This window comes from Pelophylax lessonae, assembly GCF_965119305.1.
Source record: "Pelophylax lessonae genome assembly, chromosome: 3".
NCBI lineage: Eukaryota > Metazoa > Chordata > Amphibia > Anura > Ranidae > Pelophylax > Pelophylax lessonae.
Genome location: NC_138770.1, coordinates 79116055 through 79133058, shown reverse-complemented (window position 1 = coordinate 79133058; position 17004 = coordinate 79116055). Strand labels below are relative to the sequence as shown.

The 17004-nt window shown below is 46.8% G+C and overlaps 1 protein-coding gene across 2 annotated transcripts in view; it reads left to right on the top strand.

The window, feature by feature from the left end:
* The first annotated feature begins 405 nt into the window (after positions 1-405).
* DNMT3A (DNA methyltransferase 3 alpha) overlaps positions 406-17004 on the top strand; it is a 451028-nt gene continuing 434429 nt past the window's right edge. For both annotated transcript variants that reach the window (XM_082251154.1, XM_082251152.1), the window contains exon 1: positions 406-501. The gene's annotated coding sequence lies outside the window, so the exon portion shown is untranslated. The remainder of the gene's footprint in view (positions 502-17004) is intronic.

Below are 17004 nucleotides of genomic sequence, written 5' to 3'. Positions count from 1 at the left end.
CTATGACCCTTCTACAGATATCAGTGTGTATGTAAGTGTAATGCAGTCTCTATGACCCTTCTACAGATATCAGTGTGTATGTAAGTGTAATGCAGTCTCTATGACCCTCTACAGATATCAGTGTGTGTAATGCAGTCTCTATGACCCTTCTACAGATATCAGTGTGTATGTAAGTGTAGTGCAGGCTCTAGGACCCTTCTACAGATATCAGTGTGTATGTAAGTGTAGTGCAGGCTCTAGGACCCTTCTACAGATATCAGTGTGTATGTAAGTGTAGTGCAGGCTCTAGGACCCTTCTACAGATATCAGTGTGTGTATTTTGTGTAGTGCAGGCTCTAGGACCGGGCAGTGCAGAGTCAGCTCTGGCTGCAGCACTGATCGGAGGAGGAGGGGGAGGAGGAGGAGGCGGTGCAGCAGCAGCCGGGGGGACACAGACAGCACTGAGGGGGACACAGGAGGAGAAGGAGGGACCCCCCATCCAGGACCGATCACTTGCCCGGGGTAAGTAGCCGGGCTGTCATGTCTTTGTACTGCGCTCCTGTATATGGGTGCGCCATGCATGCTTTGCTATGGGCATGGCAGATTCCTCCCAGCAGAGCTGTCAGTGGGCACTGTGATAGAGGGCAGTGCAGGGGCTCCTCTGCTTACCCTGTCCTTGCACATTGCTGAAGATGCCCTGTGTGAGCTGGCAGTGCCACCCTGCTTATGTGTGCCAATCTCCTTTATCTGCCCCCAATGTGTGCCATCCTCCTTTATCTGCCCCCAGTGTGTGCCATCCTCCTTTATCTGCCCCCAGTGTGTGCTATCCTCCTATCGGCCCCTGTGTGTGCCATCGTCCTTTATCTGCCCCTGTGTGTGCCATCCCCCTTTATCTGCCCTGTGTGTACCACCCCCTCTATCTGCCCCTTGTGTGTGCCATCTTTCTCTGTGTGCCCCCCCTGTGTGTTCCTTCCTCCTCTGTCTGCCCCTTGTGTGTGCCATCTTCCTCTGCTGTCAGCCCCCTGTATGTGCCATCCTCCTCTGTCTTCCCCCCTGTATGTGCCATCCTCCTCTGTCTTCCCCCCTGTATGTGCCATCCTCCTCTGTCTTCCCCCCTGTATGTGCCATCCTCCTCTGTCTGCCCCCTGTGTGTGCCATCCTCCTCTGTCCGCCACCTGTGTGTGCCATCCTCCTCTGTCCGCCACCTGTGTGTGCCATCCTCCTCTGTCTGCCCCCCTGTATGTGCCATCCTCCTGTATCTGCCCCCTGTCTATGCGAAACTCCTGTATCTGCCCCCTGTGTGTGCCATCCTCCTCTATCTGCCCCCTGTGTATGCCATCCTCCTCTATCTGCCCCCTGTGTATGCCAAACTCCTGTATCTGCCCCCTGTGTGTGCCATCCTCTGTCTGCCCTCTGTGTGTGCCATCCTTCTCTATCTGCCCTCTGTGTGTGCCATCCTTCTCTATCTGCCCTCTGTGTGCCATCCTTCTTTATCTGTCCTCTGTGTGTACAATCATCCATTGTCTGTGTGTGCCAACCTCCTCTATCTACCCCCTGTGTGCTATCCTCTATCTACCCCCTGTGTGTGCCATCCTCCTCTTTCTGACCCATGTGTGCCATCCTCTGCTGTCTGCCCTCTGTGTGTGCCATCCTCTGCTGCCTGCCCTCCGTGTATGCCATCCTTCTCTATCTGCCCTCTGTGTGTGCCATCCTTCTTTATCTGCCCTCTGTGTGTACAATCCTCCCTTGTCTGCCCCCTGTGTGTGCCATCCTCCTCTATCTGCCCCCTGTGTGTGCCTTCCTCCTCTATATGCCCCCTGTGTGTGCCATACTGTGTCTGCCCCCTGTGTGTGCTAGCCTCCTCTGTCTGTCATGCTTGTCCCTCAGATCTGACTAAGGCCTGGTACTGGGCATTGTTTATATGGCAGGCATGCTAACCCTTTCCTGGATGGCCTGACTGGCACTGCCCAGCAGCAGTCTTGCCTCCATCTGATCTAGGCCCCCCTCCCCTTCCCACAATGACATTGGCAGACACTTTGCAGATCTTGGCAGTGTGTGTTGAAGGGGGGGGGGATAATTTGCCCCCAGAAATGCCAGCGAGCAGTAATGGTTCTTCCTCCGGCTCCGTGCTGAGCTGCGGTATTGATCTCAGCCACCTGTAGCTTGTTGCTGCGCGGGGTTAAATGGGGTTACCGGCACAGCCCGTCCCCCACCCTCCATCCTTCTCTCTGGCATGGTTGGGGGTCTCTGGCGTTCATTCTGAATGGAGGATTTGTTTCCCGGGGTGCTCTGATTTGGGGGTCTCTCCAGCTGTTAGTAGGGGGGGGGCTGCTTCAAAGGCCGGAATAATATTTCAGCCTGAACTTTGTGTGTGCCGGTGGTGGGGGCTTTACGATGTTCAATATTTACCTAGTTTATCCAAGCCTGAGGGGGGAGAACCGGGAAGAAGGGTGTGCGCTACATGGAGGGGGGGGGGGGGCTTCATTCTCTAATCGCCGGATAATCTGATCTCTCCTCGCGTCGTCCTCATTTACCCCCGACTGTGCCCTAACCACAAGCAGGTTCACATTTCAGCCTGAAGGGGTTGGCTGTTAACCATTTGCCGCATGTTCTGTGGCAGGCACAGGGTTAATATCACTGCGGTGGGATTCTGGACCCCCCCCCCCCCTCTTCGCCTCTTCCCTGGCTTCCATAGCCACGTACGTTTAGTCAGTCGTCTCTGTAGGCCCCGAGCTGCAATGTAACGCCGTTTCCGAAACAAGGCCTGACCAGAAGCCAATCAACCTCCCCCCTCCATCGTCTGTGCTTACCTAGTCTACCACGGGAATTAAAACATGGCGGTGAGATTTGGGTGGATTCACCTGCCGTCATGCAGTATTTCTCCTGCGTTTGCTGTCTGAAGGAGGCAATTCTCGTATTTTTATTACTAGATTTTCAATTTTATTTTCCTTATAATTCCAGAATAATAATCTCGGATTGTGGTATCTTTTCGCTGTACCTCAATGCTGTCCACTTCCCTTTAAGTGCACCTGTCACCAGAACCGGCCCTGGAAGTCCTTTGCAGAGCTTCATGAGTATGTGAGGAGTCTCAACATACCCACCCCTCTCCCTCCAATAAGTTGCAGGTGGGGAGGGGCCAGCCCTTGACTTTTTCTAAAGAGTTAATAGTTGCATAGGGGGGGGGGGGGGTGATTTGTTCCTTGACTTTTCCTAAAGAGGCATTATTTGCATACCAGGATTTTTATATCACGAGTGGGGGGGCCAGCCCTTGACTTTCTCTGAAAAGTCAATATTTTTATATCATGAGGGGAGGGGCCAGCCCTTGACTTTCTCTGAAAAGTCAATATTTTTATATCATGATGGGAGGGCCAGCCCTTGACTTTCTTGAAAAAGTCAATATTTTTATATAACGAGTGGAGGGGCCAGCCCTTGACTTTCTCTAAAAAGTCAATATTTTTATATCATGAGTGGAATGGGCCAGCCCTTGACTTTTTCTAGAGAGTTGATAGTTGCATACCGGGGGGGCTGTTCCTTGACTTTTCCTAAAGAGATATTATTTGCATACTAGGAGGGCAAGGGCCAACCCTTGACTTTCTCTAAAAAGTCAATATTTGTATATCATGAGTGGAGGGGCCAGCCCTTGACTTTCTCTGAAAAGTCAATATTTTAATATGAGTGGAATGGGCCAGCCTTTGACTTTCTCTGAAAAGTCAATATTTTTATATCATGAGGGGTGGGGCCAGCCCTTGACTTACTCTGAAAAGTCAATATTTTTATATCATGAGTGGAGGGGCCAGCCCTTGACTTTCTCTGAAAAGTTAATATTTTTATATCACAAGGGGAGGGGCCAGCCCTTGACTTTCTCTGAAAAGTCAATATTTTTATATCACGAGTGGAGGGGCCAGCCCTTGACTTTCTCTGAAAAGTCAATATTTTTATATCACGAGTGGAGGGGCCAGCCCTTGACTTTTTCTAGAGAGTTAATAGTTGCATACCAGGGGGGGGGCTGTTCCTTGACTTTTCCTAAAGAGATATTATTTGCATACTAGGAGGGCAAGGGCCAACCCTTGACTTTCTCTAAAAAGTCAATATTTTTATTTCACGAGTGGAGGGGCCAGCCCTTAACTTTTTCTAGAGAGTTAATAGTTGCATACCGGGGAGGGGGGGGGGGGCTGTTCCTTGACTTTTACTAAAGAGACATTATTTGCATACCAGGAGATCAAGGCCCATCCCTTGACTTTCTCTGAAAGTCAATATTTTTATATCACGAGTGGAGGGACCAGCCCTTGACTTTCTCTAAAAAGTCAATATTTTTATATCATGAGTGGAGGGGCCAGCCCTTGACTTTTTCTAGAGAGTTAATAGTTGCATACCAGGGGGGGGGCTGTTCCTTGACTTTTCCTAAAGAGATATTATTTGCATACTAGGAGGGCAAGGGCCAACCCTTGACTTTCTCTAAAAAGTCAATATTTTTATATCACGAGTGGAGGGGCCAGCCCTTAACTTTTTCTAGAGAGTTAATAGTTGCATACCGGGGAGGGGGGGGGGCTGTTCCTTGACTTTTACTAAAGAGACATTATTTGCATACCAGGAGATCAAGGCCCATCCCTTGACTTTCTCTGAAAGTCAATATTTTTATATCACGAGTGGAGGGACCAGCCCTTGACTTTCTCTAAAAAGTCAATATTTTTATATCATGAGTGGAGGGGCCAGCCCTTGACTTTTTTCTAAAGAGTCAGTATTTGCAATCCAGAAGGGGAGGGGCCATTCATTGACATTTCCCTAAGAGTCAATATTTGTGTAACAAAGGTGGAGGGCTAGACCTTGACTTTCTCTGAGAAGTCAGTATTTTCATATAAGGAAGAGAAGGGCCACCCCTTGACTTTTTCTGAATAGTCAATATTTGCCTATCAGAAAGGGAGGGGCTAGCTCTTGAGTTCCTCTGAAATCTCAGTGTTTGCATATCGAGGAGAGGAGGGGCCAGCCCTTGATCTTTTCTAAAGAGTCAGTAGTTGCATACCAGGAGGAGAGGGGCCATTCCTTGACTTTTTTCTAAAGAGTAAATGTTTGCATGCCAGGAGGGGAGGGGAGGGACCAGCTATTGACTTTCTTTAAAACGTTAATATTTTCATATCAGGAGGGGAGAGGACAGCCCTTGAATTTTTTTCTAAAGAGTCAGTACTTGCATACCAGGGGGGGTTGGGCCATTCCTTGACATTTTCATATAAGGAAGGGAAGAGCCAGCCTTTGACTTTTTCTGACTAGTCAATATTTGCATATAGGAAGAGGAGGGGCTAGCCCTTGACTTTTCCTAAAGAGTCAGTGTTTGCATGCCAGGAGGGAAGGAACCACTCCTTGACTTTTGAAAAAGTTAATATTTTCATATCAGAAGTGGAGGGGCCAGCCCTTGACTTTTTCTAAAGAGTCAATAGTTGCATACCAGGGAGGGAGGGGCTTTTCCTTGACTTTTCCTAAAGAGTCAATGTTTGCATGCCAGAAGAGAAGGAGCCATTCCTTTACTTTTCCTCAAGAGTCAGTATTTGCATACCAAAAGGGGATAGGCCATTCCTTGACGTTTTCATGTAAGGAAGGGAAGGGCAACCTTTTGACTTTTTTTGAATAGTCAATATTTTCATATTGAGAGGGGAGGGGCCAGCCCTTGACTTTTCATAAAGAGTCAATATATGCATATCAGAAGGGGAGAGGCTGTTCTTTGACTTTCCCTAAAGAGTCAGTGTTTGCATTCCAGAAGGGAAGGAGCCATTCCTTGACTTTTGAAAAAGTTAATTCTTTCATATAAGGATGGGAGGGGCCACCCTTGACTTTTTTCTAAAGAGCCAGTATTTAAATGCCAGGGGGGGCTGTTCCATTCCTTGACATTTTCATATAATGAAGGGAAGGGCCAGCGTTTGACTTTTTTCTGAATAGTCAATATTTGCATATCGGGAGTGGATGGGCCAGCCCTTGACTTTTTCTAAAGAGTCAGTAGTTGCATACCAAGGAGGGAGGGGCTGTTCCTTGACTTTTCCTAAAGAGTCAATATATGCATACCAGAAGGGGAGAGGCTGTTCTTTGACTTTTTCTAAAGAGTCAGTGTTTGCATTCCAGGAGGGAGGGAGCCATTCCTTGACTTTTGAAAAAGTTAATATTTTCATATCGGGAGGGAGGGGCCAGCCCTTGACTTTTTTCTAAAGGGCCAGTATTTGAATACCAGGAGGGGATGGTCCATTCCTTGACATTTTCATATAAGGAAGGGAAGGATCAGCATTTCTGAACAGTCAATGTTTGCATATCGGGAGGGGAAGGGCCAGCCTTGACTTTTTCTAAAGAGTCAATAGTTGCATACCAGGGAGGGAGGGGCAGTTTCTTGACTTTTCCTAAAGAGTCAATGTTTGCATGCCAGAAGAGAAGGAGCCATTCCTTTTACTTTTCCTCAAGAGTCAATATTTGCCTCCCAAAGGGCCTGGGGGCCAGGCCAGCCCTTGACTTTCTCTGAAAAGTCAATATTTGCCTATCAGGAGGGGAAGGCACCAGCTCCTAACTTTCTCTGAAATGTCAATGTTTGCATATCAAAAGGGGAGGGGCCAGCCCTTGACTTTCTTTTAAAAGTCACTATTTGTAATTAGAGCCTCCCCAAAAAAATATGTTTATGGCACTGTAAAGTACCGCCACCCAAAATAAAGAATATAGAATCAAAATGTAAAAATTCCAGACTCCAGGGGATCTCAAGAAGCTCTGCAAAAGTGCAACTCCTGAGGGCCCTGGGGCCAGGTCAGGTACTTGTAATCAATGACAGGTACACGTTAAAAGCTGCTCAGTGGCCTACGGTCCCCAGACATCCAGTAATGGGCAGTCGAGTCGGTAAAGGGGCAGTTAACATGAAGCTTGTAAGATAAATTGGTAAGCTTCCATTGCTGACCCCCTTGGTAACAATCTACTTGCCTTGGTGTCATGCTGATCCTCTGGCTTCAGATTTTATAGTTTTTATTCAATGGCCTGGAACACACAGGATCAGGTCAGAGACAGATTTATGTCGCTGCAAGTTACAGAACGTGTTATTGAAGTCAGTGGGTCTCCCCAGCATTTTTATCAGTGGCGGTCTGTATGCGGCTGTCAGGTCGGGTTATTGATTTGCTGGCTGACAACCAGTAACTAGGATTCCTCTGTTGTGATGCCAACCTGCCCGGGTACTGCGCCCGTCACACACAATGGGTGAGAGCTCTTAAATCACTGGTGGGCATGGACAATACAGTGAGGCTGTACAGACAGTTTATAAAAGTTCTTTATTGATCCGATTACAAAGAAACAAATAACTGATACTTTGTCATCATTTAAGCGACACTTTTGGGATAATTGATGGTTATTTCAGGTTGTTTGTAACTGTCTTACACTGTAACTGTTCACAGCACAGTACATAGGAAATAATTGTGCATCAATGCACGATAAAGTGAGCTTCAATGTGTTTTTATGTGTTGTGCTTCATTTTACTTTGAGTTGAACTGCGTTATTTTAAATGCATTTTCTCTGTACAGGCCACATCAAGGAGCTAAAACACGTGCGCCATGGTATAGATAGTATATGTTCCTATCTGTCTTGCAGTTCGGCCTGTTTTCAGAAATACAACATGTCTGTATTCTTTCTGTATTTCCGTGCGTTGGCAGACCAAAAGAAATCAATGGCAGCTCATCAATACATTTTGATATGTTATTAACAGGTATCAAAGTAGAATTACGCTCTGTCTGAGCACCATAAACCAAAAGCACTATTTAATTGTTTTTAACCACTTAAGCCCCGGAAGATTTTACCCCCTTCCTGACCAGGGCCTATTTTGCGATTCAGCACTGCGTGAGTTTAACCACTTTACTACCAGTCACGTAACCTCTACGTCGGCTGACTTTGAGTGGTTATACCGGGATGATGCCTCTAGCTAGAGGCATCATCCCGGTACCGTTGTTTGAAGCCGACGGTCGGCTTTCCGTCGGTAACGATCGATGCGGCTCGGGAGCCGCTCGATCGTTACCCGGGGGGGCGGGAGGGGACGTCCCCCCCCCTCCCGCCGCCTTCCGCGGCTTTGCTCGGGGCTACCGTCCCACCGGGAGCCCCGAGCACCCAGCCGGCACGTCCGCCGGCTGGATGGAGTCCCGATGAATGCCGGAAACGGCATCGATCGGGTCTCCGATGACGTAACCCGGAGGCGGCGTCCATGACGTCACATCCGGCGGCAGATTTAAAAAACGGCTGTATGCAAAAATGCCGTTTTTGGCGTTTTGCATACAGGGAAGTGTAGTGGAGGGGTCTAGGGTCTTTTAGACCCTCGATCCCTCCATAAAGTGTACCTGTCACGACATATTGCTGTCACCAGGGATGTTTACATTGCTAGTGACAGCAATAAAAGTGATCAGATTTTTTTTTTTTTTAAAAAACCTGTAATAAAGTTTAAAAAAAAAGAAAAAATAAACAGGAAAAAAAAAAAAAAAAAAATTTAGCCGTCCCCGTCACCGTTAGCTCGCGCACAAAAAAAAACGTATACGCAAGTCGAGCCGCAAATGAAATCGCTGTTCAAACCACACATGTGAGGTATCGCCGCGATCGCCAGAGCGTGGGCAATAATTAAAAAAAAAGAGCTACACACTAACTCTAAACTGGTAACCGTTAAATAAATTTAAAGCGTCGCAGATTGAGATCTCTATTGACCGTAGTTTGTCGCCATCCCACGGGGGGGGCGCAATTTTAAACCGTAACATGTTTGGTATCTATTTACTCGGCGTGACATCATCTTTCACAATATACAAAAAAAATGGGCTAACTTTACTGTTTAGTATTTTTTAAATGCAGTGAAATGTGATTTTTCAAATTTTTTCCAAAAAAATGGCGTTTTAAAGACCGCTGCGCAAATACCGCATGACAAAAAATTTTGCAATGACCGACATTTTATTCTCCAGAGTCTTTGCTAAAAAAATATATATAATGTTTGGGGGTTCTAAGTAGTTTTCTAGGAAAAAATACTGGTTTTAACTTGTGAACAAAAAGTGTCCGAAATAGGGCTGGGGCTAAAGTGGTTAACGGGCAATTGCGCGGTCGTGCTACGCTGTGCCTAAACTAATTTGACGTCCTTTTTTTTTCCCCACAAACAGAGCTTTCTTTTGGTGGTATTTGATCACCTGTGCGATTTTTTTTTTTTGATCATTCGCTATAAACAAAAAAAGAGCGTAAATTTAGCAAAAATTACAATATTTTTCACATTTTTTTGTATGAAATCCCCCCCCAAAAAAAGAGTAAAAATCTAATTTTTTTAACATTTTAGACCAATTTTTTTTTTTACCATATGCTTGGTAAAAAAAATCGCAAAAAGCGTATTTTGATTGTTTTGCGCAAAAGTTATTGCGTTTACTAACAAAGGGAAAGATTTTTGTCATTTTTGTTGTTTTTTTAACGCGTAATGGCGGCGATCTGCGATTTTTTTTTTTTTTTGTTTTGTTGCGGGACTGCGACATTGGGGCGGACAGATGGGACCCTTGACTGACATTTTTGACTCTTTTGGGGTTACCAGTGACATTACTACAGTAATCAGTGCTATACATATGCATTGTTACTGTAAAAATGACACTGGCAGTGAAGGGGTTAACTTTTTTGAGAGGGAGGGGTTAAGTGTGTCCCTCGGGCGTGTTTCTAACTGTGATTGGCTGTGGCTTGATATCTAAGAACAGTGATCAACAGTCCTACATTGTAGAACCGTATGATCACCATTCTTATACAGGGGAGAATGACAGGCGGCTTTGTTTACATTAGCCGCCTGCCTTTCTCCCGCTCTAACGGACGATCGTGAGTGCCCGGCAGACATCGGGTCCACCGGGCACACGCGCAGGAAAGTCCGTGACCGCGCAGGAGCGGGAGCACGCCTCCAGCGGCGCGCGCTCGCTCCCTAGAGCCTCACAGGCTAGCGACGTAGCCCTACGTCGCTTTGCCTGTGAGGGGCTGACCGCCGTCGTAAATAGTCATGTGGCGGTCGGCAAGTGGTTAAAGCTGAGTTTCACCGCTTTAAGGACTCCTGACATACCACAATTGGCATGCCATTTTTTTTTTTGGGAGGGAGCGGGTACCTAGTTTTGACAGGGACCATCTCCCACTTCCGCTCGGGCCCCCTAGGCGACTCAAGCGGAAGTTCTCCTCTCCCCCTCCCTCCCTGCAATCTTCTGGATCATGTCACAGGTTCCAGAAAATTATCCAGGCATTCAGGAAGCGCAGCGCGACTCACACATGCGCAGTGCGCACCCGGCTGTGAAGCGGCAAGCTGTCACATCCGGGTCCCACACTAGTAATGCCGGGGAGAGGAGAGGGAGAGAACCGAGGCTTCGGGCGGCCGCATTGCTGCATCCTGGGACAGGTGAGTGTGGTGTTTATTAAAAGTCAGCAGATCCATTTTTTTGTAGCTGCTGACTTTTAATAAACAAAAAAACGGCTGGAATTCCGCTGTAATGTTTAAAGCAAACTCAGTCATCCATCCATGTCCCCGTGCTTTAGTTTACTGAAAATGAACTTAGGAAAACCCCCAACTAGTATTTCTGGCAGTGGCCATCTTAAGTAAGGGCAGATGATGCATGTAGCATCTACTTCCTGTAATCCACCTGCCCTTAGCTCAGGCATGCAGACAGGAGCATGTGCTTAGCTGAGAAAACCCCTCCTCCCCTCCTGAAGACTCCTGGGATGTATGACATCATTTGCCTAGGCCTGGAAACCAGGAAGTAACAGTAGGAATGTAAAAAAAACTGTTTAAAATAAATAAATAAATAAATATAAATAATAAATACTATATAAATAATAAATAAATACTTTCCTCTCTATTTACTAATGCTAGCAGCAAAATAGGCAATGTTGATTGAGAGAGTGAAGTTCCACTTTAACTAGCCTTAATCAATAACTGTTGTGGACCGTACACACGATCAGAAATCGTACGAAAAATACCGCTTTCGAAGCAATCGTACGACAATCTGGTCGTCCATCACGACAGTTCATCCGATATTATCCAATAGGACAAGCACGAACATTTTCCTTGTGCGATATCAGATTGTTCGATTTTTGTTTAACCAGTAAAGTTGTCATTCGAAAATACAATACAAATACCCTCCAACACATTACATCACCTCCAAATTTTTATTCTGTCGTATGAGAATTTTTCGTCACTTTGGCCAACTCTTCTTTTTGATATGAGATTAGCTTGCAAAAACAAAAAATGGACGATCATTCGTCCGATAATCTCATTGTGTATACCAAGCATTACAGCTATCCACTTCACATCCTAAAGTAGAAAGTGAAAAAAAAACGCACCAAAAATGTGCGATAACATGCATCAATAATGCATGTGAAGGCATAATAAAAAGCATAGCCAGGGGCATCTACCCTAGTTGTGATCTTCTATCTGTCCTCCTGTTTTTAGGAATGGCTAATTACAGGTGGGTTTCTTGTTCTTCAATTATGCTCTTCCTCGTGACCCATACATCCTAAATGATTACTTGTGTATTTGAAATGTACCATATTTTATATGCCATTTATATATATTTATTATTTTTTTCTTTATTATTTCTAGTAGCATTTGTGATGTCCTTACATCCACATCAATGTCCCTGAAGAAGCGGTTATCCGCGAAACATGTTGGGCTAGTCTGTTTCGTTGTTATATGCTACTTGTATTATATTACATGTGTCTCTCAATACAGTCATTTTTTATTGGATATGTTTGGTTTCTCAATAAAATTGTTTTTTTTTTATATATTATTTGTATTATTGGTCTGATGACGGTATCCGTTTAAAAGTCCCCCTGCCCCCCCTCCCCCCTTCTTCTGTCTTTGATAATAAAAAGCATGCTGACCCCATGACACAAATGTAAACAATCTGTATGGTGCAGTACATTGCAATTCTGACATGCAGTATCTTTGGAGTGTTGCGTGTGTTTAAAATGAATGGACTTCTTGACGCAGCGAATGTAAAATGCGTGATAACACGTGTTCCAATGCACATGGATTAAAATAATTCATGGGTGGGAATGGGCCCTTAACCCTCTAAATCAGGGGTCTTCAAACTATGGCCCTCCAGTTGTTCAGGAACTACAATTCCCATCATGCCTAGTCATTAGGGCTGCGCATCTTCACTTACCTCACGATTCGATGCGATTACGATTATTAGGGTCGCGATTCGATACGATTCGATTCCGCGATGCATCAAGATAACTATGGGGACCCTTTTCTAAAGGGGGATCTATGGGGACCCTGCTCTAAAGGGGGATCTATGGGGACCCTTCTCTAAAGGGGGATCTATGGGGACCCTGCTCTAAAGGAGGATCTATGGGGAGCCTGGGCCTGCCCTAAAGGGGATCCAGGGGAACTGAGCTCTAAAGGGGGATCTATGGGGACCCTGCTTTAAGGGGGATCTATGGAATATATCCCCTTTAGTGCAGGCAGGTCTCCCGTAGATCCCCCTTTAGTGCAGGGAAGGGCAGGTCTCCCGTAGTTCCCCCTTTAGTGCAGGGAAGGGCAGGTCCCCCATAGATCCCCTTTAGTGCAGGCCAGGGCAGGTCCCCCATAGATCCCCATTTAGTGCAGCCCCCCCTTTAGTGCAGGCAGGTCCCCCCATAGATCCCATTCCCCTTTAGAGCAGGCCAGGGTCCCCTACCAATAGAGCCCCCTTGGAGCAGGCCAGGGTCCCCCTTCTACAGACCCCCCCTTAGAGCAGGGGGGGTCTACATGCTGGGGGAGCTCCCCATAGACATGTCTACACAGCACTACATATTTCCAGTGTCACTACTCAATGGTCTGATATCCGGACTCTTCTATATCACCTCCACTCCATACACAAGTCATAGCACACAACCTAACATGATTATTATTGCCATAAGACTCATATCTATAATAATGCACAGTACTCAGCATCCTGTCTTCTACAATCATTACTTGGGGCCAATTCAGTGCTGAGCGCCAACAAGTTCAAGTTCACTGCACAGACAGAGCAGCCCCGCTCTCCCATAGATAATCAGTGAGACTATCAGCACCGTGCCCACAGCTCTATGTATATACAGACGGCTCTGTCCTCCCCCTCTCACCAGCTCACCTGCCCGGTGGTGCTCATGTCTCACGCTGTACTCCGACACTGTGCCAGGACTCTGCCAGGACTTCCCCTCCCACTCTATCCCACTATATGAGACGCTATCCAGTAGCAGTCTCCGTGTGATGGCGCCCTCTGGCGCACGGAAGGACCCGAGCAGCAGCTCTATCACGGAGAAGCTCCGTGTTCCACAAGCCTGGCCAGCGGCCCAGCGCCGCCATGTCACTTCTGTCCCCGCCCCCCGGAACTGACGTCATTAGTAATCGATTTTTCAATCACCCCGAATCGATGCAGAATCGCAAAGGGTCGCATCGCGATGCATCGATTCGGCGATTATATTCAGCAGCCCTACTAGTAATGTCTGTGAATGTCAGAGTTTTACAATGCTTCATGGGATGTGTAGTTCTGCAACAGCTGGGGGGCCTTAGTTTGAGGATCCCTGCTCTAAATGAACACAACCCTTGACCTGATCCTACCCCGAAATGCATCCCTCAACACAAGCTCAATTGTAAACCTGAACCCCTAAGCATAGCAATTCACCTTTCTTAGGCTCCATCCACACTATAGGCCCATTTCACACGGGCGATCCGATCCGATCCGCCTGTCAGTTTCTCAGGGGATCTGATCGGATGCTCCATGCATCCCTATGGGGCAGCTGGTGTCAGCGGAGACATATCCGCTGACTCCCGCTGCTATCTGATTCTGATCCTGTCTGTGAAATCCTGACAAATGGAAACCCTATTTTCCATCCGCCTGGAGGATCGGATGGGATCGGATGAGAACGGACAGGTGATCCGTTCTCATCCGATTTCTCCATAGAGCGGGGATCTGACAGCTCCGTCTCTGCACACAGAGCGGAGATGGAGCTGTCATCGGTGACGCATATGTGTCATGTGTGGGTATTCAAGCCTTAAACACTTTTGCCATTGTACATATGTGTTACGGGGATGGCAACAGGTTAAAGTCATTCTTGTTATGGCATTCATATTTTGCTGTTTTGTGTTTTTTTTTATTTTGTGAAATATTGTAATTTGTAGATTGGCTGCTAGAGGGAGCTCTTATTTGCTCAGCGCTCTTACTCTGCTGAAATGAGATATTGCCCGGGAGGAAAGTTCATTGTCTTTTGTGAGAAGTACAACACTAGGCCTTACACTCCTAGAAAATGTTTGAAAAAAAAGAGTAAACGCATCTATAAAATGCACAAACTGACACCTAAAATGTTATTTATTTTTTTTTAATTCTTGGGAATAAGTGGTGTATTTTTTGGCCACGTTCACATGGGTGTAGTACAGTGTACACCTGTGCAAAGACCATGTTTGCCTGCACAGGGATGCACAGATGCTTCATGCCTGGATCTCAGGCCCTGTTTGCCCACATGGGGATGCACAGGTGTTCTGTGTACCGTAGATCCCCGTGCAGGCAGTCCCAATCAAGTAAATTGGGACGCAGCAGTTGCACTGACACAGCCGTAGCTCCCAATTTAACACCTCTACAGGTGAGGGGCCCCAAATGCACATTGCATGGATGACGAATTGGGAGCTATGGCGGTGTCCGTGCAACTGCAGTGTTCCAATTAACATGAGTGGGACTGCCTGCATGGGGATGTACGGTCACTGGCATGGGTTCGCCTTTCGGCCAATCAGGAAATGGGTCTCGGACCCGCTTCCTGAATGGCCAGGAGAAGGATCCATGTGACAATAGCAAATATTCATTCGCTATTGTCACACAAATGGGTGGGCTCAGGGCGCACTGACTGCGCCCCGGGTCCACCTTTTTCTGATTTTTTTTTATTCTAAAATGGAAATAATGTAAAGTTCTTTGGGCTGACCAGTACCATTTGATCCACGGACCGGTACCGGTCCGCGGCCGGGGGTTGGGGATCACTGCTATAGAGGACATTTTATTGAGACGGCATCAGCTTCACTGACTCCATGCTTGTTGTGGGCAGAACTCGGAGACAGCCAGGCACCATGCATTCTCTAACAGAGGTCAGTGGTAGAAGCCTCAGAGATGAGGAATGAGGCATTAATTGAGGGTAAACATGGCACAGCTTGTGTGTTGGGCAATGATTGATCATTAGTAAATATTTACCATGGAAGCAGATTTGTGCAGTTGCGGCATCAGGGAAAACACATGACCCGGAAATATGTTCTTCCATCTGATTTTTGTTGGGGGGGGGGGGGGGGGGGTGTTTGATAAAGTTTCAGACCTGTAAAGTTGCTTTTTTAGGGCCCATTCACATCAGCAGGCATGGGCTAAGGTGCACATTGTACAATGCATCTCAATGCTGGCTTTTTTTTTTTTGTTAAACCGTGATTTACATTGACAGTCCGTTTAACTCCATGCTTGGCAACACGTTGTGATGCACTTTGCAAAATGCAACATGTCCTACTTGTTCTCAGCACCCAGCAATCCAGTGCTTTAGTGTGAATTGAACTCATAAGGTGTAAGGCAAGTGGGCTTGTCTAAGTATGGTATTGCATTGGGCAAAGCTGCCCAATGCTGCCCAGCTTGGCTGGTGGGAACGAGCCTTGACACCCCAGATGTTTTGGAACTACATTTCCTATGAAGCTCAACTTCACCGCAGAGTGCATGAGCATCATGGGAAATGTACAAAGTAGTTCCAAAACATCTAGGGTGCCAAGGTTCGCCATCACTGTCTTAGACTATCTACTAGCCCAGCCTTTTTCAACCTGGGGTGCCTTGAGGTTTCTTCAGGGGTACCACAGCAAATGCCTAGAAATGTATCAAAAATTGTATACAAGCCAGCAGGTGGATCAAGCCTGCGTTTTACTTACACAAGCCATGGGTTTTCATTATACACCATTACGACTTTCCAGACACTGGGATTCTACGGCTCCTTTCACACAGGCTTTTTGCCCGGTGTTCCGTGAAAAATCCATACCCGTGAGAAAACCATACCCTCGTCACTTCCGGTTCCGCTACGGAGGGTATGGATTTCTCACAGTTCAACAGTTCTCAACACTTCGGGTGCAACATAAATCATGTCCTCTCCTATCGCTGTAACATCCCTCATCTCCGGTAATAAATATAAAAGCGGATCACGGAGCCGCGATCGCCGTCACATTTACATCTTATACACCCGCCGCCGCTTTTATATTTATTACCGGAGATGAGGGATGTTACAGCGATAGGAGAGGACATGATTTATGTTGCACCCGAAGTGTTTTAATGTACCCGCCGCAAGTATTATATTAGAGACAGTGCCGTGATAATTCCATGCCCACCGAGCATGCGCACTTCTCAAATTCTCTCTTCTTCAATCACGTATCCGGGGCTCTGAGCATGCGCACTACTGCGCTGCTCAGCTGTTTCAGACCGGAAGTGACGAGGGTATGGTTTCTCCACGGGGTATGGTTTTTTAACGTTACACCGGCAGACTCCGTTTTGCTCATTGGGGATCCCCGCTGAGCAGGCGGATGACAGCTCTGTCTCTGCTTACTTTGCAGAGACGGAGCCGTCAGATCCCCGCTCTCCTCTGTGGGAGATCGGATGAAAACGGACTGCCTGTCCGTTCTCATCCAATCCTATCCAATTCGATTCTCCAGTAGGGTTTCCATCCGTCTGGATTTCACGATCAGGGTCGGAACAGATGTCAGCGGAGATGTCAGCGCTGACATCCGCCGCTCCATATAGGGGTATGAAGCATCCGATCAGGACCGCCTGAAAAACTGACAGACGGTCCTGATCGGAAAGCCCGTGTGAAAGGGGCGATGTCATCAGTTGATAAGGAGGATGTCTGTTGCCTCCACAGCATCCTTATACTTGATTGTGCTCTATTAAGTAAAGTTTTATTACTATCATAGATACCTACATCCCAATTTGTACTAGTCTAGTAATACCAATTCCTCCTAGAGGACATTGGTGAGGTGCGGGCTTAGGGGGACTTTACTGGTATCATACTCAAAAT